Source organism: Miscanthus floridulus, chromosome 11 (assembly GCF_019320115.1).
Source record: "Miscanthus floridulus cultivar M001 chromosome 11, ASM1932011v1, whole genome shotgun sequence".
Taxonomy (NCBI): Eukaryota; Viridiplantae; Streptophyta; class Magnoliopsida; order Poales; family Poaceae; genus Miscanthus; species Miscanthus floridulus.
This window is the reverse complement of record NC_089590.1, coordinates 16,457,926-16,481,258: the sequence shown is the minus strand read 5'-3', so window position 1 is coordinate 16,481,258 and position 23,333 is coordinate 16,457,926. Positions and strand designations below refer to the sequence as shown.

General features: G+C 49.1%; 1 long non-coding RNA gene across 2 annotated transcripts; it reads left to right on the top strand.

Annotated features, from left to right (window-relative positions):
- Positions 1–1,400: 1,400 nt before the first annotated feature.
- On the top strand, positions 1,401–22,476 carry LOC136494574 (uncharacterized). Of its 2 annotated transcripts, XR_010768628.1 has the most exons (5): positions 1,401–1,524; positions 1,629–1,759; positions 2,179–2,234; positions 21,807–22,029; positions 22,122–22,476. It is a non-coding gene; the product is annotated as an uncharacterized lncRNA (long non-coding RNA). The 2 variants fall into 2 exon arrangements; XR_010768627.1 differs by having other exon boundaries at positions 21,807–22,470.
- The last annotated feature ends 857 nt before the right edge of the window (positions 22,477–23,333 follow it).

Genomic DNA, 23,333 nt, shown 5'->3' with positions numbered 1-23,333 from the left:
CGCATTTTCACTACCAAGGTAAAAATGCCGGCTTACGAGTTATTACCCGACAAAGCGAAGCCTTCTCGAATAATGACCCTAATCAAAGTGATGCAACAGAACGATAGTTAGGACCTTACAAATTTTGATATTTTTAATATTGAAAACCATTTAATAAAAATTACCTATAACAAATATAATAAGAGCTCCATCACGATATACTAGAAAATTTATGTGTATTGCATTTCTCATATGACTCCTGTAGATCATGCACTTGGTACATCGTATCATCACAAGTTGTCACTTTTTACCTGAAGGGGGGGGGGGGGGGGGGGTTAATTGCAAGAGTGAGGACAAAGTACTCAACAAGCATATAATAAATCAATAAAATGCAGGCCTAACCATTAGTCATATCCATTCTCATTCATAGACCATTTATCAAAAAGTTGCATATTTTAATCTATTATCACCCATAAGTGAGGCAGAGCCTCCTATCGGCTCTCGTAGCCTCCATACCAAGAGACATGACATGAATTCACGGTTTAACCCCACGCAGGTTTGTATCACTTTACCCATGATTACCCTGACAAATTTTACATTGCACTTCCATTGAAGCAACTCATGGTTAAGATACCGGACTTTCCCCACTTCCGTATATTATATACATCCACATTTATCCACATGCACTAATATATGTGCCTAGGTGTACTACATCGACATCTGAATGGGGATTTATTTCATCACCTCAAACCTCTCCTCACTTACCATAGGGAGTATATAACAACATTCATGGTACCGGACTTGGACCATCCCAAACGGGTTCACTTGTTGACACGGTTTCATACATAGCCCGCATAATGAGTGAGAAGGGTTTGGTCCTTATATACTCATAGTCGATGTAGAGAGAGCTCGACCCACCCTAATTCATCATCACATTACATGAACTCTCTCTATACCGAATATTCAGTTATCATCGACTAATCATTATCTATCATAATCATCATGTTCATTCAGTTTAATTTAGAAAATATATTTTTATGCAAGTATTTTGGAAATAAGTTCATTTTATAAAAATCGATGTATCATCTGCATGACTTGCCTGAGCCTTAAAAGGTGACACCAATCCGTTCGTATTCTCCAGATGTCATTCCATTGTCTTATCAAGCTTCCTGTAATTAGTATATATATATTGGTATTTAGCAAGATGGAAAAAGAGTATATATATATATACTTATCTCATGCGTAGCCATGTGTTCCTCCTACTGTCAACAAATAGCTTCCTGGTACTTAGTATCCATTATGCTGTGATTTATATAAAAAGAGATCGCGTAGCTGTGCTTAGTCAATCACTAAATTAATTTAGTATTGTTAGGCTCCTACTCACGTGATCTGAACGTGTACACAGTACTAGTGCATTGCAGCTCAAAAGCACACGCACAGCAACAGGGTGTTCTCTTCGTCTCTCTCTCTTCATCTTCTTCCTCTTTCTTTCCCCCTTCCTGCATTCATGGCGTTCAAGCTGCCTCTCCTAGATCAACGACCATGGTTTGATTTACTCCTCGATTACTCCCTCAAAAATCAAATCCAAAGACTCTAGGAGCTATCTAACCATCCTTCCCCTTCAATTTCTTTCTTTGTGGTGCGTGAAGGTCGGCGGCGGCTGCATACTCCACCGAGGTGCTGAGCTCGGCAGCCCTAGCGCCCAGGCAGGGCCAAGGAACCTGTGCGTGCTGCTGTGTGGGGATTCGGACTCTGGCGACAAGTTCCCCAATCGGACACAGTGAGTGCTCTTATTTTTGTTTCTTCGTGCTTAGTTCATCTAGTCTGTAACTCTATAAAAAACTATGAGTGCTCTAGATGTGCAAGTTCTTGTGTTAGAGTTTTATCCAAGACTCAAGTATTATGTGTGTACTTGTGCTAAAAGGAATACTAGTTCTTGTTCTAGTAACAGCTAGCATATCTTTTTCTTGCAGCCTGAACGTTTTACCTAGTGTTTGTTTGATGTGCAAAACTAGTACAGTCAAGATATCTGTCCCCATGTGATGTGTTATGTGCTCTTGCTAGACAAAGGAATGTGCTCTTGGTAGACAAAGGAAAATTTTCTCTAGGTTGTGTAGGTGAAACCTCACCTTAATCTTGATGATATTTAGCTCCAATCTTGGGCTTGTTTCCCTCAAACACTCGCTCCTTCTTCTGCAGGCCTTGATTGCTTCAAATGCGCTTCCGGATTTTCTTGCAAGCACTTGGGTTCTCTGGTGACTTCTCCTAGTCAGCCCCCCTTCTTTCTCACCTCATGTCGCTCTCCTTGGTGATCAGGTCACCATATTGTGTTGGTGTGTTAGTGTTTTTTCTGAAGCAAGGAGTGATGAGGTGTTTTTTTCTTGAGGCCGCACCCTTTAGTGGAGAGGCAAGAGCTGATGAGTACTACTTTGATGGAGGCTAGTGTCGGTGTTTCGAGTTACCACCGACGAGTAAATTTCTAGTATTGTGCGTCTGGCTCGGATGGTATGCTTAGAGGACACGAGGTTTATACTGGTTCGGGTAGAAAGTCTCTATGTCCAGTTCGTCGCTGCTACTCGTGTTACAAGCACTGAAAGTTTATAGTAGGGGTTACAAACGGGCGAGAGAGGGAAATGATCCCAAGTCTCTGGAAAAAGGAGTGAACGGGTGCTGAGAGCTCGATGGCTGCTTAGCCGTGTGTTCGTTAGTGCTCTTGTGCTGATCTGGATAGGGTCTCGATGGGTCGATCTGATCAGATCCTCTTCATGGGACGCCTTGCTTTCCCTTTTATAGGCCAAGGGAAAGCATGGGTTACAGCAGAGGAAAAGAGAAGAACGAGAGAGAAGAAGGCCTTCAGGATCGTCGGGTCCTTCTCCTTCATGTGGGTCCCACCGATCCTAAAGATGTCAACAGGGATAGCTCCACGTCACGGCCCTATCCATCTCTGGTGCCATGCGTAGGTGTCGTCTCCCAGTCATGGCATCCCATTCTGTTCCGGTGGGCGTCGTGGTGAACTAACGCGCCTATCAGCATTCGTAAGAGGGTTAGACAGAACAACATCGGCACGTCCGATGCTATTCTTGATGTGAATCCTTAGGTATGGCCCATCATGGCCACGGGTTATACCGGGGCATGTCGGTCTCTTCCTTGGTGTTAGAGTTTTGACCCAGGCCCGTACGCTTGGACCTAGAGTGGTTGACGGCGGTATGGGTCCCTATCGGGCGAGGCGGGGCCCGCACCCAAGGGGTCGGATGTGGCAGAACCGCCTAATCTAATGCCTCCTAGGAGTGCTCATCTTCCATTAGACACTAAGCACCTAAGGGAGAGCACCAAATCACACGGTCCCGTTGGGCACACCCTAGGGGAGAACCCAAAAATCCATATTTTTCCATCAGGATCACAAATGAAAGAATAAAGCTTACATCATTCTTAACCATTTCTTACATGACTTTTAATACAACATCAGAGTATAATAGTTATTGTATAACAACGGAATGTAATCATCTCATCAGGGTTTATGAACAATTTAATTGAACAACGGAATATAAACATGTGAACAGAGTTACAGCAGAATTAAACATCTATTCATGGCATGATGAAGCATTGATATGTAAACTAGGACAACAAATTATAAACTTTCATTTATAAAAACATTTAGTGAGAGTTATAAATAAAAACTATGACCGTAGCGTAAAGGAAATCCTCGCTGAGCCCACCAGGAGGAATCCACACACAAGAGTCGGCTTTAGCATCCATCTGTCACCTGCAATAGAGGGAATAAAATTCTGAGTACTTAATTGTACTCAGCAAGACTTACCCGACAAGAGGAAAGAAAAAACTCCAAGGCTATCTGACTTGTGGGTTCATTGCATCTACAGAAAGCTTTACTAAGCGTGCGTCCTTATATTCGATTTTTATTAATAGCCGCATTGGTTCATTAACTAACCATTCTATGTAAGCAATTGTGCTACTTTCAAGCAGGTGGTAAGCAATCAGATTTCCTTTTTCCATCTTCCATCTTTCATCTTTCAGTTCTAACTACGATGCTAAACCATAGACAAGCCGTACCGGGTCGCCCGACGATTCGTGAATCAATGCCCCTAGCTGGGTACCCCGAAAACACACGCCCCGCTTGTACCCAAGGCACAAGCAGGACCAACCCATCACCCTCCTATCATGGGTGTCTAGGTCCTCGTCCAAACTGGGACTCCAAGCCCCCACCCCTGAGTCTTGGACTCAGTGCGGTGCAAGGACCTCCTAACCCAAAAACCACCATGATAGTCGGTCCAGAAAGAGCCGAATCCATGATAAGAGAGCAACTAGTCTTCCAAGCGCCCATACCCAAGTAAGTGCTTAGGATAATAAGTCTGTGATTTGCGTAGAGCCTTATGCAACAGCTGGTCTTTAACCGACACAGACAGGGAAAGTAGTGTAACCAAGCCATGCCTCGTGTCCATGACAACACAACCTCTTAGACCCACCAATACCCAAACCATGTCCCTGCCCGGTCACCATTTTTCATTTCCACCATTTATATTTTCCAAGTGATAATATTACAGTAATATATTTTCTATCTCTCGCGAGTGACAGGCAATCACTCGACTTCTACCGGAGTCCTGTACCATAGCATTCTACACGATCCTGTAATACTAGTAGGACTCATAGGATAAAGATTTATATATGCAAGTAGGTTTCATTAAACTCCTTAAAACTTAATGCACAAATATAATTTAAACTGTAGAAAAGTAGGGGTTATGCACCGGGGATTGCCTGGGTAAGATATATTAAAAAGTTAGTATCTGCTTCTTCAGATCATCCATCATCAACTGAATAGAAAGCCCATCGCATCATCTCCTAGAGAGAATACCATCACACCATCTGTAGATTCCCACTCATCCTTCACTTGATCCGTTGATCCATCATCGTATCTATATGATATGCAATGCGATGCAATGCAAAGACGTAATTAATCGACTACAATCGTGACTCGTAAAATATGATTTACGCCTCTCAAGTTAACAGGCTAGTTCTAACGACGATCGTACTTAGGCTACATATACACATTGTCGGATAAGGCGTTATTTTCCAACCAATGTTTTAGTTATACAAAACCCAAGGTGTTTATTTATCCCATTCTATCCATTTAATCTTTATTCGGAATAGGGCATCATTATCTATTTAGCAAACTAATTATTCTAGAGCTATAAAAATTACAGTGAGCACCTAATATTGTTAGGAGCCTACTGTAAAAATTTCAGATTCAACACTACTACCAATTTATCACCACAATTCCTACAAGTTTATATTTTTACAATACTAAGTGCCTTAAATTAATTATATACTCCCTCCATATAGCTTTTAGATGTGGTTTAGTATATGATTGTGCATACCAAGAAGTGATTAATTAGGGTGAAGTTTTCCCTGTTTGCCCTTATTAAATAGGGCTGTGGGTGTACCATGGACACGAAAAGAATTCGCCTCGATTGGTTGTTGCAACATCTCTCGAGGCAGCCGAGACTGGAGGTCTCAGGTTCAAGTCCTCGTGAGAGACTTTTTTTTGCTGCGTTCCCAATTTTGCATGGCGCGTTGGAAGCTTGCATGGCCCTATAGCGGACGTGCGCGTGAGGTTGGCGCGTTGGCCTTGTAACTGATTTCATAATTTTTGAACAACTACACAATTTTATATTGATTTTGCAAGTTTATTTCCAAAACTAATTAACAATCACTTTGGAAAACAAAAAGGACCCGCGCTTGGCTCGGCCCGTAGGCATGCGCTCGGCCTGCTGGCCAGACGCGGCCCAGCGATTAGGCATCTCAGGCAGACAGATGAGCGGTGGCCCAAGCAAAGACGGGGGCACACGCGGCTGAGTGGGAGCCGACGGCCCATGCAGACACGCGGCGCGTGGCCTAGGCGCGGCAACACAAGGCCGGCCCAAGCACGCGGGCACGAATGGCCCAATGCGGCGGGCGCAAGCGGCCCAGTGCATGGCCTGCCCCCAAACCAGCCAGGTGATTTTTGTAAAAACATCCCTGCATTTACCTCTGTTCAACTCAAGATCCACATGCACTATTTAAATGAGTCACATATTTTGCAATAACAACCCTGTACAATTTTTCAACTTCAATCCTTACCCTTTCCTGCAATGGGCGAAGCAGAGAAGTAGAGGCGGACTGCCTCCGGCCGATTTCCACCGGAGGAGCCGCAATGGACATAGTCGTACCTACGGGCGCCGACGGCACGACCAAGGCGGCCTGAGGCATGCTGGCCACGCACGCACGCGGTTTGCCACTGCGGCAACAATGGTGCAGCCATGGCGGGGTGCTGTAGGGTTTGACGTGGAGGTGGAACAACGAGGGGAGGGTGCGGGCCACGATGGCGGCACAGAGGAGGCTCGAGACGAGCGGTCGTGGAAGGGAGGAGCGGCACTGTGGCATGGGCGCATGGAAGGGCAGCGGTCCAGCGTAGGAATGGAGGGGCGGTGCTCATGCATGGTGGGAGGGAGTCACGCATGGGGCGGCGCTCTAGGCGCGGCGGCTACGCAGCGGCGGCATGCGCACGTGAGGAGGAAGGCATGGGCCGGGGCACAGCATGACGGCCACGTGCTGCTGCGGCAGGGAAGCCAGCAACGGCGACGGGGCACGGGGCTGTGGTATCGGTGCGGAGAATGGAAGGAACGGCGCTGTGGAACCATAGACGCACGATGGACGGCAGCGGCGACTGCATCGGAGAGAGCAACGTAGCCAAAATAAAAGGGAGGAGTAAGGGGCTTGGCGGCGATGCTATGAGGGCTCGGTGCAGCAGAGGAAAAAGGGAGGTAGGGAGAGACAGGTCTGGCACAACTTGACGTGGCCCAAAAACACTAAGACAGAGGTAGACAGAGGCCACTGGAAAAACAAGGAGACACATGTGGGCAAGAGCGAGGAGTCGTGCATGGCTCGCCACCTAATTCATAGACGCGACGTTGGGGGACAGGGAAGGACGATGCAGCATGGCCGTCAGCTGCGCGACTGCACATGCACAGAATGTGAAAGGACATGGCGACACAGGGACAGAACCACGTGCTCCAATAACAGACGTCCACACATAGAACAATAGTGGCATGGACGAGACGGTGAATAATTGCCATGCAACGAGTACGTTGTACGCTAGAAAAAATAAATAAAGCTGCTGCGCTCTCGCTCTCGTCAGTTCGTGCTTATCAAAATAAACCTGTGAGTATATATATATATATATCATTCTATTTATTAATGGATTTTATTTTATTTATAAAAGTCCCTTTCCATGCTTAATCTAATAGAACAAACCGTTCGCTATTTATCGGCTAGAATTGTTGTCCGATATTTCTAAATATCTTTATGCACTAAGTAATATAACTTGGGCATTTATTTGAGTCCACAAAACTGAGATACATAGGATTCGCTTATCACTTCAAGTATGTTTTAAATAAAAAGTCTGAGAAACTCTCTTTGGAAATTTTTCTTAGGCCTAAATCTCGGCGCTAAACGAGCTCGTAACACCAGAGGTGTTACATCGGACAAGACGGAGACCGCGGCCTTGGGTCGGGCGTGGCGGGGCCCATCCCTAGAGGTCAGGGGAGATAGAGTTCGTGGCCTTGAGGTCAGGCGAGGCGAAGCCCGCCTCCAGAGGTCGGGCAAGGCGAAGATCATGGCCTCGGGGTCGGGCGAGGAGAAGATCGTAGCCTCAGGGTCGGGCGAGGCGAAGCTCGCCCCCAGAGGTGGGGCAAGATGGAGATCATGGCCTTAGGGTCAGGTGAGGCGAAGCTCGCACCCAAGGGGTCAGGCGAGGCGGAGCCCACACCCAAGGGGTTGGGCGAGGTGGAGCCTACGCATCTGGGGGTCGGTTAGAGCTATAGTCATGCTCTTGACTGCTCGAATGAATCAATGTTGATGACCATTAGCTCCTCCTCTTTAGGTACCCTAGTATTGGTCCCTGATAGTAGCCCCCGAGCTAGTAGAGGAGTAGAATACTCCTTCGGAGGCTTTTCCAAATGGGAGGACTCCGAGGGTCTTGGCCTTCTTTTGTTGCCCACGGCGTGTCCTAGGGACAACGATTCCCTTTCATCGTGATCAGACCCTTTGGGGGTGTAGCTGTGAGATTTGGTGGGTTGGAAAGGTCTTTCCTGATTTTGACCCCTACGGGGTCTGTCATTCTGTGACCGCGCGTTCGTTCTCCTTGCGAGTCCAACTTTCCTTGAGCCCCCACCCATAGAAGGGGTTCGATCGAGGGTCGGCTCGCCTTTGTGGTCATCTTCACTCAAGCATTTTTTCGATAAAAACAGAGAGGCTGAGCCATGCCATGATTTTCCTCTATGGACGAATCATGGTGTTTGGTGAGCTATTAACAGGCTTGTCCAAGTGGGGCCCTGGCATCCCATTCGTGGGGGTTCGGTTTGGGCCATCTGGTGACCAACTCCAGATTCTCAATGGTAAAATCATATAGTTCTCGGGTCCGTTCAACCGGTCTCGAGGGCTCTCTACTTTTCTTTGAGGAAAAACCATGGATCGTCTGACCGGGTTGCCCGTGGCGCTCGTGCACCTGGCTACTGGCCGCTAGTGGGCCCATCCTTTTCCACCTCTTACTCTAAAGGTGTCCGGAGCGGTTGTCGAACCCATCGGTGAGCCAACCTTCGAACTCCTAGGCCTATACGAGTCATGAGGGCGATGAATCACACCGAGGGCAAGTAGCTAAGGAAGGCGAAGGAGGACAAGAAGAGGAAGGAGCAGCAGAAGCTGTGGGCACGGGAATGAGGAGAGGACACTGACGATGATGATGACGATGGTGATGCCAACGAGGTGATGGAGGGAGAGGAAACGATAGTCAACGATATCGAGTGGGACAACCTGGAGAATGAGGATACGCTGACTAGCATTGGTTCGTCCTTACAAGCGTCGAGGCCCTTCCCGTTCCATGGAGGGGAAGGTATGTCTGGGGAGCCAGTGGGGGCTGGTCGTTCTGATGATGCCCCCTAGGAACCAACAGAGGCGAGATGTATCGTCGGCCTGCCCCAGGAGCCAATAGAGGCGGGTGGCTCTGCCGTCGCGCCCGAGGTGCCAACAGAGGTGGCCAACTCCATTGTCGCACCCCAAGAGTCAAGGGGAGTGGGGTGTTCCGCCAATGTGCCCTAGGAGCTGCCAAGGGCGAGCCCCTCTGCTCAGGAGTAGGTGGCAGGCTCGAAATGGCCTCATTCTAACGTGGTGGAGCAAGGGTCGGGGGTTCATCCCCCAAACGCATTTTCCACCCAACAACGCTGAGGTGAGTTATCAATTCCTCTATTTTTCCTATTTTAGTCAGATTTCATCGTGACTTATGTTTTTCGTCCCTTGCAGCGTCGGTAGGCATCGGAATCTTTTGGCACTGGTGTCAAAGAAGAGCATCGCCCTCCAATTGGGGTGGTGGCTATCGGCTAGTGTTGCACCCATTTTGGGTGGGAGCGGCGCCAATGTGACCACATCGCTAGCCTGTTGGGCGCCGCCCATAGCGCCACCTGTGCCCACGATGGGACGGGTGGACACGGGCGTTCAAGGGGTGCCTTCGAAGGTCGTGGAGTAGCCGGTGATGGCCGCAATACCACTGCCGATGACGAGGCATATGGGGCTATCGACCACGCTTGTGGCACCGACCGTGGCAGGCGTGATGTAGCCGGTCATGACCCCACCGACGTAGGTGGAGGTGGCGGCAACCATGACAGATGGGTCATAGCTGGGCGCAACGGTAGCATCGCCTGAGGCATTGACGCGATCCGTGCCATCGGCGGCCCAAGCGATGGCGCCTGGTGGGGGCCGAATGGAGGGGACACGGCCGAGGGGTCCCTGGGAGTTGTGGTGCTGGGAGAGAGGTTCGCGTCCACACCTTTGACCCCTTGTGTCGCTGTAGGGGCCATCCCGATGAGGACATCACGGTGAGGGGTCAACAACGCTAGGAGTCGGTGGGGAGTCGTCCCTGACCTTGGCGTTAGTGGGCAGTGGCTCGCCCACATGGGGCGAGGCCCTGCTCTAGTGGATGGATCCATAGGATCCAGCGTTGTTGCTTTTTAATCTAGACGACGCCGTAGAGAGCATGAAGTGGGAGAGCCTCGATGTTGGGATCATGTTCGTGCTCGAGGCCTTGGACCACGCCACGGGTGCATTGCATGACGTTGTTGTTCCCTTCAGCCGGGTATTGTTTGGTCCTGCTCCTTGCCCTTTTCTTCCTCTATATACTTTTTGTATCCTGACCATCATCTCCCTGTAGTCCCTTATAGCTCGTAGCCAGGGGAAATCTTGGTTCCTTCATCAACAAAAGGAAGCCTAGGACTGCCTCATTGGGGAGGTGATAGCTCAGCCCATTACCGCCCAGCAGAGGGTGGTCGAGCTAAATCCACTCGTCGAGGAGGTGACAAATCTTCTATCGTGGGTGGTCGAGGCCCGTCGGGATGCTAACGAGGCCGAGAAGGCATTCGAGGCCTTGTTGGCAAGGTCGTGGAAGGATGACGAAGAAGCCGCTAGGATCAGGAAGGAACAGGATGAGTTGCTCCAGAAGGCCAAAACCAGCCAATGGATCCTTGACCTTCTGGGTGAGGTTGAGAAAGAAAGGGATCTAAAGCTAGGGGTCAAGGAGAAGCTCATGGCCCTAGAGAAAAGGGTGAGCCTGGATGCCGTGGTGGTCGCTCGGCTGCATAAGGAGCGGGATGAGCTGACCCTAACCGTGGAGAGGCTCCACTTGCAACATGGCATGGCTAGCGAGCATGACCAGGCTTTCCGAGAGCATGACTAGGCCTACCAAGAGGGCGACGATGTGTAGCAAAAGGTTGGCTCTCTCTAGACTGAGCTTGAAAGTGCGATGACTCAGCTTGTAGAGGCCGAGAGCGTTTCTACCGGGCTAGCTATGGATCTCGCCAAGGTGAGCAGAAATCTTCAGGCGAAGAGTGAAGAGCTCATCCTGAGCACCACCCTCAGAGTGGTCTGCGACGACCTTGAGGTGGTGCGGTCATAGGGAACCAGCTCGCTCATGGCCTATGCCATTGGGATCATGGCTCAGGTGTGCCAGCTTGAGATGAATGCCCTTCGTGCCGGTGTCAATCAGTCCTTCATGATTGCTCGTTCTCATTATGGGGACAACATCGATCTGGAGGCAATGAGCCATGGCTATGCACCTGGTTATGAAGTCCCTGAGCTAGAGGAGATGGAAACGGTGGTGGCTCCCCTTTCGCAGGACTTGGCGAACAGGATAGAAGACATAGTTCTCTCCCGAAGGGGCTAGTTAGTTAAATAGGTCAGGCGTCCGTTTTTGTAATAGGCAAACAAGTTCGACCCTTCTGTCTCGTTTAAAAAACTTGTCATTTTGTTTCATTTGATCAAATCTGTTCTTTTGTTTCAGTTGAACAAATTTGTTCTTTCTCCCTTTTATGTGTAAAAAAGGGTTAATGCGTTTCGACCATTCCTATTGTTAAGACCGTAGAGTTTGAGGTATGGGCGGGAAACTTTGATCATGCTGGTAAGCAAGAGTGCCATAGCCGCATATGTTTCTTACAGTCCGACCAGCCTTACTCAGTCGTTCATTTTCACAAACCTTGCCTCTATGTTTTTAACATGAGGAAAGGGTTGGGCATGGCGACTATTTCAGAAAGGGTATATATACACACCCTTACCAACCCCTGAGTGAGACCCGATCCCTTGTTGTTGTCGGGTTGGGTTTCACTAAAGACAAGGAGACGATAACGGAACTTAGTAGGAGAAAGCACCTCTTGTTTTAGAAACGTTATTCTTAGTTTTCATACTTATCCCCTCCCTAGGATCTAAGCCATTGTTCTGTGACCACGCATTCAGTCTCCTTGTGAGTCCAACTTTCCTCGAGCCCCCATGCATAGCAGGGGTCTGGTCGAGGGTAAGCTCATCTTTGTGATCGTCACCCCGTCCACGGTTTCTGCAATCAGAGGGGTTGAGCTAATGTCACTTGCCTCGATGACTCAAGTGATGCGCTCGGTGAGCTCGCTAACGGGTATATCCAGGTGGAATCCGGGTCCATAGCTCATGATGGTGTCGGCAGAGCCCTCATGTGGCATTCCACTGCTCCTTAACATGCCTCTCGGCAGGTGCCTGAGTCGTTCTGGAGACCGACTCAGGTGGCCTGCTGGCCTCTCCTCGATGGAGATTCTGTGGGCTTGGCTCGAGGTTAGAATCGAACAAGAAGGTCAAGATGACCCTATCTGCTTTTGAGCGGGTCAAGCAAAGGTCATTGGGGCTCATCTGCGTTTTCTCCCCTAGCTCTGTTCGACGTGAGGCGGCCTCGAGCCCAACGCGGGCAGGCCTTCGAACCATGGTCGGTCGGATTCCTGAGTAGGGGTTGGGCAGCTTGAGCCCCCAAGCCCCATTGGGCTCAGTAGGGGTCGATCAAGTTTTATGTGTTACCCCGTCAATAGTTTCCACAACCGGAGGGGTTGAGCTAACAACACTTGCCTCGATGGCTCAAGTGTTATGCTCAGCGAGCTCGCTAATAGGCATGTCCAAGTGGAATCTAGTTCTATCGTTCATAATGGGTTCGGCATAGCCCTCATGTGGCATTCCGCTGCTCCTTAACCCGCCTCCCAATAGATGCCCGAGTCATTCTAGAGACCGACTTGGGCGACCTACTGGGCTCTCCTTGATGGAGATTCCGCCGGTGGACCCCTCTAGACCCTTCCTAGAAAGGTGGAGGCTAAAACTTAGGGTGCGGTCAACAAAAACCTCTGATCATGCTGGTGAGCAAAAACGCCATAGCCTCTAGGGCATAGGTTTCTTGCGGTCCGACAAGTTTGATTCAGCGTTTGTTGTCGCAAACCTTGCATCTAGGTTTTTAACGTGAGAAAGGGTCAGGCACAGAGAATGTCTACCGAATAGACATACTCTTACTAGCCCCTGACTGAGGCCCGACCACTCATCGTTGCTGGGGTCGAGCATCACTTAGATATCATGGAGTCGATAGTGAAACTAATAAGAGAGAACGTGCGTATATTAAGGGTGACCCATCTCTTGGCAATGGTCTGAGCCGTCCGATCGACTTGGATGACCCACTGGCATAGGACTTACCTTGATGGCTCGAGTGACGGGTTCAGGGAGCTCTTACCGGATATGTCCAGATGGAATCTGGGTCCATCGTTTGTAACGGGGTCGACATAGCCCTCATGTGTCATTCCATTGCTCCCTAACCATTTCTCGGCAGCAGCCTGAACCGTTCGATCGATTTGGGTGACCCACTAGCACAGGACTTACATACGGAGATAGAGGATGAGATCATCCCCCAAGAAATTAGTTAGGTAGATAAGACAGGCGGTGAACTCGTAATAAGTGAACAAGCTCTCAAATTTCGTTATGGCCAAACAGATTTTTAGCCCCTTCTCCCCTTTTTGTATAAAAAAGGTTAATGCATTCTGACCCTTTTCGTCGTTAAGGCCATAAAGCTCGGGGTGCAGGTGAACAAACTCTGATCACGCTGGTGAGCTAAAATGCCATAGCGATTGGTGCATAGGTTTCTTATAGTCCGACCAGTTTTACTTAGCGTTTGTTTCCGCAACCCTTGCCTCTGGGTCTCAACATGAGAGATGGTTAGACACATAGAATGTTTGCTAGGTGGATATATTCTTAAATGTGTACCGACTCTTTCCGTAGTTAAGGCTAAAAAGCTTTGGGTGCAGAAAAAACTATCACGCTGGTGAGCAAAAACACCATAGCCGCTTGGGCGTAGGTTTCTTGCAGTCTGACCAGTTTACTCAATATTTGTTTCCGCAACCCTCGCTTTTGAGTCTTAACGTGAGAAAGGATCGGGCATAGAGAATGTCTACCAGAAAGATATGCTCTTATCAGCCCCCGAGTGAGACCCGACCCCCTGCCATTGCTGGGGCCGGGTGTCACTTAAAGATCGGGGAGTTGATAGCGAAACTAATAAGAGAAAGTGTGTGTATATTAAGGATAAAAGTGACATAGTTATTTAATGTTCTAGGCGTTGACAAAGACTTCGCCGTCGGTAGTCTTGAGCTTGTAGGTGTCTGGTCGGAGTACCTCCGCGATGACATGATCCCTTCCACGGTGGAGAGAGCATGTGGCAGTTCTTGTTGCTCTAGACGAGGCGGAGCACCAGGTCCCTGACGTTGAAGGCCCGACCCCGCACTCGACGACTGTGCCACTGGCGCAACGCTTGCTGGTACTTGGCTGAGCGGAGGAGGGCAACATTGCGCACTTTATCTAGCTGGTCCGTGGCATCCCTGAGGGACGCCTTGGCTCCCTGTTCATCGCACGCCCTGACCATTGGTGTTCCATAGTCGAGGTTGGTCAGGAGGACAGCCTCAGAACCGTAGACCATGAAGAATGGTGTGTAGCCGGTGGCCTAGCTGGGGGTCGTTCTCAGGCTCTAGAGCACCGCAGAAAGTTCCACGACCCATCGTCCACCAAACTTGTTCAACTGGTTGAAGATCTTAGGCTTGAGGCCATGTAAGACCATGCCATTCACGCGCTCGACCTACCTATTTGTTTGGGGGTGCACCATGGCAGCCCAATCGACGTGGATGTGGTATTCATCATAGAATTGAAGGAACTTCTTTCCAGTGAACTGTGTGTCGTTGTCTGTGATAATGGAGTTCAGAACTCCAAAGTGATGGACAATGTCAAGGAACAACAGCATGGCTTGCTCGGACTTGATCGTGGAGATCGATCGAGCCTCTATCCATTTTGTAAACTTGTCTACGGCGACAAGTAAGTGCATATAGCCCTCGGACACCGTGTTAAGAGGTCCATTCAGATCGAGCCCTCAGACCGTGAATGATCACGTGATGGGCATCGTGTAGAGTGCTAGGACCGGCAGGTGGGTCTACCGAGCGTAGTATTGACACCCTTCATAGGTGTGCATAATCTGTTTAGCGTCGGCTACTATGGGCGGACAGTACAAGCCTTATCGGAATGCATTTTTGACTAGGGTCCTAGGCGTGGCATGGTGACCATAGACCCCACCATGGATATCGCTCAGTAACCGCTTCCCTTTTTTGATGGGGATGCAGCGCTGCAGTATCTCGGTGTGGCTTCGCTTGTAGAGCTCACCCTCAATAAGGACAAAGGACTTGGCACGACACACGAGCCACCGAGCCTTCATTTTATCCATCGGTAGCATCTCATGGAGGAGGTAGTTGAAGTAAGGCGTCCTCGAGTTGGCTAGAGGGTCCGGCTCTATCGCTGGATCCTCGTTAAGCTCCATGACTTCAAAGTCAAATGGAGCCGACGGCTGGTTAGCCCCCGAGCCCAAGGTAGGTGGCGTGTCACCATTTTGTTCTAACTCCTCGTAGCAGACCAAGGGCTTCTACTAATCATTGGTGAAGACGCTTGCCGGACGCCATCTTCGCCATCGCGTCGGCCGCCTCGTTGAGATGCCTCGGAATGTGATTGAGCTTGAGACCGTCGAACTTGTCCGCTAGTGTGTTGGTCACCTTGTTGAGACGCCTTTCTTCATCAGCGATCCATCGAAGTACATCGTCCAGTACTCTTGGTCGTTGACTACTGGCAGCATTTGGACATCGGTCCACTCTACAACGAAATCAGCCAGCACATGAGATTTGATGGCCATCTAGAGGATGTACGAAATGCCTTGACCCATTAGCTCAAGTGCCCACTTCGCAATTCTTCCTGTGGCATCCTGGTTTTGGACGACCTCGCCGAGAGGGAAGGACGTCACGACCATCACCGGATGTGACTCGAAGTAGTGACACAACTTCCTCTTGGCGATACGGATGGCATATAGGAGCTTCTGGATTTGAGGGTAGCAGATTTTGAAATCGGATAGGACCTCGCTAATGAAGTACACGGGAGGCTACACTTACGTGGTGGCTGCGATGTAGAGCAGAAGCGGTTCCCTGTCGACCAGAGAGACTAGGATCGGCCCCTTTGTCAGGAGCTGCTTAACCATGTCAAGTGCCTCCTAGGCCTCGGGCATCCATTCCAAACAGTCGGCCTTCTTCAAAATCCGATAGAGGGAGAGACCTTGTTCACCGAGGCGCGAGATAAAGCGGTTGAGTGTGGTGAGGCACCTACAACTCGTTGTACACTCTTTATGTTCTTAATCGGGCCCATCCTTGTGACGGGCGAGATCTTCTCCGGGTTGGCATCGATGCCATGCTTGGAGACCATAAAACCTAGCATCATACCCCTTGGGTCCCTAAAAACGCATTTCTCGGGGTTGAGCTTAATGTCGATTGTTCGGAGTTTCGTGAAGGTCTGCTCTAGATTGGCTATGACCTAGTCAACCCGTTTGGACTAGACCACGATGTCATCCACATAGGCCTCAAGGGTTTGCTCAGTGAGGTCCCCGAAATATTTGAGCATACAACACTGGTACATAGCCCCTGCATTTTTCAGACCGAACGGTATTGTGACATAGCAGAACGATCCGAATAGGGTGAAAAAAGATATCACGAGCTGGTCAGACTCTTTCATCATGATTTGATGGTACCCAAAGTATGCATCAAGGAAGCAAAGGGTTTCACAAATGGATCCTTTGGACATGCTTTGTTGAGACCCATGTAGTCAACACACATTCTCTATTTCTCACTCTTTTTCATACAAGAACAAGATTGGCTAACCACTTCAGGTGGTATACTTTCTTGATGAACCCGGCCGCCAAAAGCTTCACGATATCCTCACCGATGGCCGTGCGCTTCTCCTCATCGAAGTGATGTAGGCGCTACATCACTGGCTTGGAGCCTAGCCTGATCTTCAAGGCATGCTTGACGACTTCTCTTGGTGTGCCTGGCATGTCCGAGGGTCTCCATGCAAAGATATTTCTGTTGGTGTGGAGGAAGTCATTGAGCGTGTTTTCCTATTTGGAGGTGCACCATGTTGCCCTTGGAGCCACTGGGATCTATGAGCACCTCCTTGGCACCCTCCATAGGCTCAAAAGACCTGGCCGACTGCTTGGGGTCGAGTGCTTCTTCGATGACCTCCTTCCTAATGGTCGCAAGCTCTTTGGAGGCGATGATTGCCGCGGCGTGTTCGCAGTACTCAACCTCGCACTCGTAGGCGCGTTGGAAGAAGGTGCCAATGGTGCTGACTCTGCATGGACCTGACTTCTTCAATTTTAGATAGGTGTAGTTGGGGATGACCATGAACTTTGTGTAGCATGGACGTCCTAGAATGGCATGGTGGGTTCCATGGAACCCAACCACCTTGAAGGTAAGTGTCTCCATCCTATAATTGGTCAGATCCCCAAAGATGACGGGCAGATCAATCTACCCAAGTGGCACGGCCTATTTTCCTGGCACGATGCCATGGAAAGGTGCCCTGGTCGGTCGGATGCGCGCTCGGTCGATGCCCATGGCGTCGAGTGTTTCAACATACATGATGTTGAGGCCGCTGTCTCCATCCATCAGCACCTTGATGAGCCACTTTGTGCCAATGATTGGGTCGACCATGAGCAGCTATCTTCTAGGCTATGGGACGCTTTCCGGGTGGTCGGTCTGATCAAAGGTCATGGCGGACACCGACCATCGGAGGAAGGTTGACTCAGCCAGCTCGGCCGTGTAGACCTCGAGGCGCACAAGCTTCTAGCGGCGCTTGGAGTCATAGGCCGTCGACCCTCCAAAGATCATGGGGCAGTCATCCAGCATTGGAAAGCCACCGTCCTTCCCCTCAACATCCTTTGCGGTCGGCTTGGGGTCCCCCCTATGCTCCCCCTTGTTGGAGCCTCCGGACAAGAACCACTTCATGAGGACGCAGTCCTTGTATAGGTGCTTGACAGGGAAAGCATGGTTCGGACATGGTCCTTCGAGCAGCTTCTCGAAGTGGTCCGAGGTGCCCTCGGTGGGCTTCCAACCCCCCTTGCGGTCGGCGGTGGCCACGAGCAAGCTCTCGCGCCGCTGCTTGTTTTTCTTCTTGTTGGGATGGTTGGAGGTGCCTTTGCCGGTGTCCTCATCTTGCTTTGCCTTGTCTTTGAGGTGGTCGAAAATTGCCCCGATCGCCTCCTCACCCGAGGCGTGGCTGGTGGCGATGTCGAGGAGCTCCTTGGTGGTTCGTGGGCCCTTGCATTCTAGCTTGTCAACCAGGGACTCACAGGTGGTACCAGACAGGAAAGCTCCTATGATATCGGCATCGACGACGTTGGGCAACTCGTTGCACTGCTAGCAGAAGCGCCGGATCTACCCACAAAGAGTTTCCCCTGCCTTCTATTGGTAGTTTTTGAGATCCCATGGGTTCTCAAGATGCATGTATGTGCCCTAGAAGTTTTCCACGAAGATCTCTTTTAGGTCCGCCCAACTTTGGATTTTGTTGGGCGGAAGGTGTTCCAACCACGTTCGCGCCAAATCAGCTAGGAACAATGGAACGTTGCGGATAATAAAATCGTCATTATTCGCTCCACCGGCTTGGCAAGCAAGCCGATAATCCTTGAGCCATAGTTTGGGTTTCGTTTCCATAGAGTATTTCAGAATGTTGATCAGTGGTCGGTACCATAGTGGGAAGACGACGTTGAGGATGTATCGGCCGAAGGCATGAGGTCCCGGCAAGTCATGGCTCGAGCTTCGGTCCTTGTCACTGTCGTAGCGTCCGCCACGACATGGGTGGTAACCGCGGCTTGCCCCTTCCCTAGCATCGCCATTGGTACGCCTGCGGGCATCGAGGGTGTCGTGTGTGTCACGGTGGAGGCCGAGACGCTCATGCAACGGGACCACAGTGCGCGCCTTGCCGCCTTGCCATGCCTAGTGGACTAACACGTCCTTGTTGGGTCACTCTAAGGGCGTGTGCTGGCTGGTATCGAGCTTGTGTCGTTGAGACAACACAAGCTCTTGGCCTACTGTGTCACCGCACGCTCGAGTAGCGTGCGAATCTCATGATAGGCCCGACGATCCTCGTGCATCGCGGGCCCCGGAAGCCCCCAGAGCAAGGCCGCCATTGTAGCGATGTTCTGGCTCACCCGGGTGAAGTGTGGGTGGGCTTCATCGTCCTCGATGATCCTCCGGTTCACATCGTAGGCCACGACGCACGCACGCCCGCTGTCTCCATGGCGCTCGAGCTCCGCGCGTTCCTGCTCGAGCTAGAGTCATGCTTCCTCGAGCTCTTGGTGCTGGACCTTTAGCTGCTCCACCCGTAGGTGAGGTGGGGCCCCTGCATCCCTCTCGAACTTGTCGTCGAGGTCGTTTGTTGGGGTAGCCTCTCCCTTGTGGATGCTTTCGACATGTCCCTCGGGGGTACCTGCCATGAAAAATTCATGCGAGGGGTGATGGCTCTCCCTGCTGGAGTCAAAGTTGGAGGGCGACTCCGTTTCTCCCGCGAGAAGGTCGTGGAAAGACTCCGTGGCATATTCGGTCATCCCCACAAACTCGTTGTTCGTAGGGGATGGAGGCGTGCATTGCCCCACATGGTGGCCAACAGTCTCTATGGCATTGCGGAGACTAGATGGGAGCACTATCGGAGCACTCTGGATGAGGTATTCCGGAGAGCGGCTCTCCTTTGGCAAGCTACGTCATGACATTGGCGAGCGAGAAGGTGAGGTGGCGCAGGTCCTCCTGGGACGGTCGGGGTCCTAGGAAGGCACCAAGCTGGCGCTCTAACCTCTCGTAGTCAAAGCCGAGGAGCTGGTCACTCCTGGAGCGTGGGCCTTTAGTGCGTGCAGTAGCTCCTCAAGCACCTCGGCGTTCACGTCGAGGCCAGCGGAGTGGAGAGGTTGGACGATGACAGGAGCCCGCACCAACTCTTCCTGCATCATGATGATGAAGTCCAGGTTCCCGAAGCACACGTGCATGCCCGAGACCCAGCTGACGTTGTGACTAGCCATCCAAGGCCAAATGTGGATGTTGAGATGCGCAAAAGTCCCCTACCTAGCGCGCCAACTGTCTGTGTTTCAAGTTACCACCGACGAGTAAATTTCTAGTATTGTGCATCTAGCTCAGATGGTGTGCTTAGAGGGCATGAGGTTTATACTAGATTGGGCAGAAAGTCCCTACGTCCAGTTCATCGTTGCTGCTCATGTTACTAGCAGTGAAAGTTTGTAGTAGGTGTTAGAAACGGACGAGAGAGGGAAAGGATCTCAAGTCTCTGGTGAAAGGAGTGAACGGGTGCTGAGAGCTCGATGGCTGCTCAGTCATGTGTTCGTGTAGTGCTCTTATGCTGATCTAGATCAGGTCTTGCTGGGTCGATCTGATCAGATCCTTTCATGGGACGCCCTATTTTCTCTTTTATAGGCCAAGGAAAAGCACGGGTTACAGCGGAGGAAAAGAGAAGAACGAGAGAGAGAAGAATGCCTTCAGGATCGTCGGGTCTGTCTTTCCTTCATGCGGGTCCCACCGATCCTATAGATGTCAACAGGGATATCTCCATGTCGCTGCCCTATCCATCACTGGCGCCATACGCAGGCGTCGTCTGCCGGTAATGGCATCCCATTCTGTCTCGGCGGGCATCGTTGTGAACTGACATGCCTGTCAGCGTTTGTGCGAGGGTTAGGCAGAACAGCATCGGCACGCCTGACGTTGTTCTTGATGTGAATCCTCAGGTATGACCTATCATGGCCATGGGTTACACCGAGGCATGCTGGTCTCTTCCTTGGTATCAGAGTTTTGACCTAGGCCCATACGCTTGGACCTAGAGTGGTTGACGGTGGTTTGGGTCCCCATTGGGTGAGGCAAAGCCTGCACCCAAGGGGTCAGGTGAGACAGAGATCGTGGCCTCAGGGTCGGTGAGGCAAAGCACGCCCCTAGAGGTTGGGCGAGACAGAGACCGTGGCCTTGAGGTCGGGCGAGTCGGAGCCCGCCCCTAGAGGTCGAGCGAGGCGGAGATCGCGGCCTCGGGGTCGGGCGAGGCTAAGATCATGGCCTTGGGGTTAGGCGAGGCAGAGCCCACCCCCATAGGTCGGGCGAGACAGAGATCACGGCCTCGAGGTCGGGCGAGACGGAGCCTGCGGACCTAGGGGTCGATTGGAGCTGTAGTCGCGCTCTTGACTACTCAGATGAATCAATGTTGATGACCATTAGCTTCTCCTCTTTGGGTACCCTATTATTGGTCCCCAATAGCTAGGCACCTTTCACCTGAGCCCATTTTCTACTACTACTACTCTCTTCTAGCTCTTCTAGATATTTTACTCCAAGTCATGGCTGGTCAAGGAAATTTACTGTGTGCTGTTGAGCTGCTGCTACCGGATTGGGTTACTCCATTCTAGAAGGGCAGGGCTACAGCTCACTTGTACCATGTGGTGAAACTATAGCTATAGTCTTGTGTACTCTAGTGTACTTAAATATGTAAAGAATGGTGGTCAGAACTTGTTTTTGTGGAGTGAAATTGGTCTACAAGTGTACCTAAACACCATCAGGGATTAATAATTGATTTATGCATGTTAATATCAATGTGTACTAAATTGTCTAGCTTGTTGTAATTGATTTTCGTTTACTATGCACTTAGCTATGATTAACTATGAGCTAAAATGGTGGGTGTTACATCCTATCACCCTTAGAAAAGATTTCGTCCTCGAAATCTGAAATTTGTGCATGAGCGATGTGGTGCTATGACCCTTAGAAAAGATTTGGTCATAAAAAAACAAATTATACTAAGAGTGGGATGGTCCTCTTGTTGGAGTTTTGTTTTATTGGACAAACCTAGTGATAGGGTATTCTGCCCTATCACCCTTAGAAAGAAAAAAAAGTTTGGTCTAGGCTAGAAAAATTCAAATAGATGGGTGTATAGCATTATACTGAGAAGAGCTAGTTGATATTTTGTATCCAGTAAAATTATTGTGTCACGGTGGCTTATTTACCAAGGTTGTGCTTAAAAAGAATATATGTGTGTGTAACCAATTAATGTAGGTTACCTAACATGTTCACTGCCTACAGGTTGGAAGGAGGTGTCAGAACTCTGGTATAAGCAGAAAAGATAAGCTGGTTCATCATTCTTTTTGGTGGCGTGTGCGATAGCACTTAGTCTTCAGATCATATGGAGCGAGAAGGTGACATTTGAAATTTAGGGGTTGTTGTAAGCAAAACTTCAAGGTAGGTGTTAGTGGAGCTATGATAACTCAAAGGAGAGCCCTCTTTCCTGCTGTTAAGAACATGAAAGGTATACACACTAATATCTGGTCTTGTGTATAGCTAGCATATAGATGTGATTCTATCCCCCTTTTTTAAGCTTGATTATAAATTTGGATGTAGGATGAGGTAGAAGTATCTTTAAAAAAACTTCATGGTGCACATTGTACTATTGATGACGTGCTCTCTATGTGCTTGTAAGTTTTACCAATCTTGTTTTTTCAAAGAAAATAAAACTAGGATGATGCAGGTTAGTTTTTAAATATGAATGCATATCATGTGATGGACATCTATTAGCTGATAGTTATGGTTTTGATAGCATGCTAGTGTGGATAAATTGAGATAAACATGGCCTGTGAAACATAATTATATGAGCACTCTCTGTGTTCACAATATGTGCCACCATGGAATGAATGATTTCAAATTCAAAACCACTAATGTGCAGGGAAATAATGATATACTTTAGAATGTTGTGGCCATTTTCAGAAATAATGTTTTTCCCTATCATTTTTTTTTTGCAAATCTTGTTTCAAAATGTAATGATCAAAGGATGGCCAGAGATGTATGCCAAGGATCCAGGGTAACACATATTGTTGAATGAAGGGAGTGCATCATAAAGTTAATCTATGCTGCATGATTGATGTCAGAGTTAAAGTTATCAAGACAAGTGTTTATGTCTTGCATATGTTCTGTATCACATCACTGCCATGGGTCAACTATTGGACAGTTTGTGCTACAACTATTTAGTGTCTTGGAGGATCTAAGTCACGTAGGTTAGCTTGCTAGAGTTAAAACTTAGAAGGTCCTGTCTTGATCTAGTGTCACCAAACACTCATTACTAAGCTTCCAGTTTTAAGTCTCCAAAAGGTTACAACATAAACTTTTATTAATGTACAAGGATCACTAGATCTATTTTAGACAATAGTGTTTGACGACATTTATTATTAACATACAGAAGGGACATTATTTTTCACATACACATGGGACACAATTTATCATGTATGTTCAAGAAAGTAATTATTTTAAAGTTAATTGGTCATGAACTCCTATATACTGTTTAAAGATCAAAGATTAAATAGTGGGATGATGATTGCAGACAATTTATTTTTAAAAGAAAACAAAGCAGGTTCATTTCGCCTTTTAAAAAAAAGAAAGAATATATATCTAGTGACCTTACAACAACTACTTACAAAATATAGAAAGGACTTATGTGCTGATAAGGGTGAAACTTATTTATGGGGCTATAGATGCTACGTTTAACTATTTATATAAAAAAAAATGAACTACCACATTTAAATTCAATTGTAAGGTTAAATAGAACTAGGAGTATTCTTT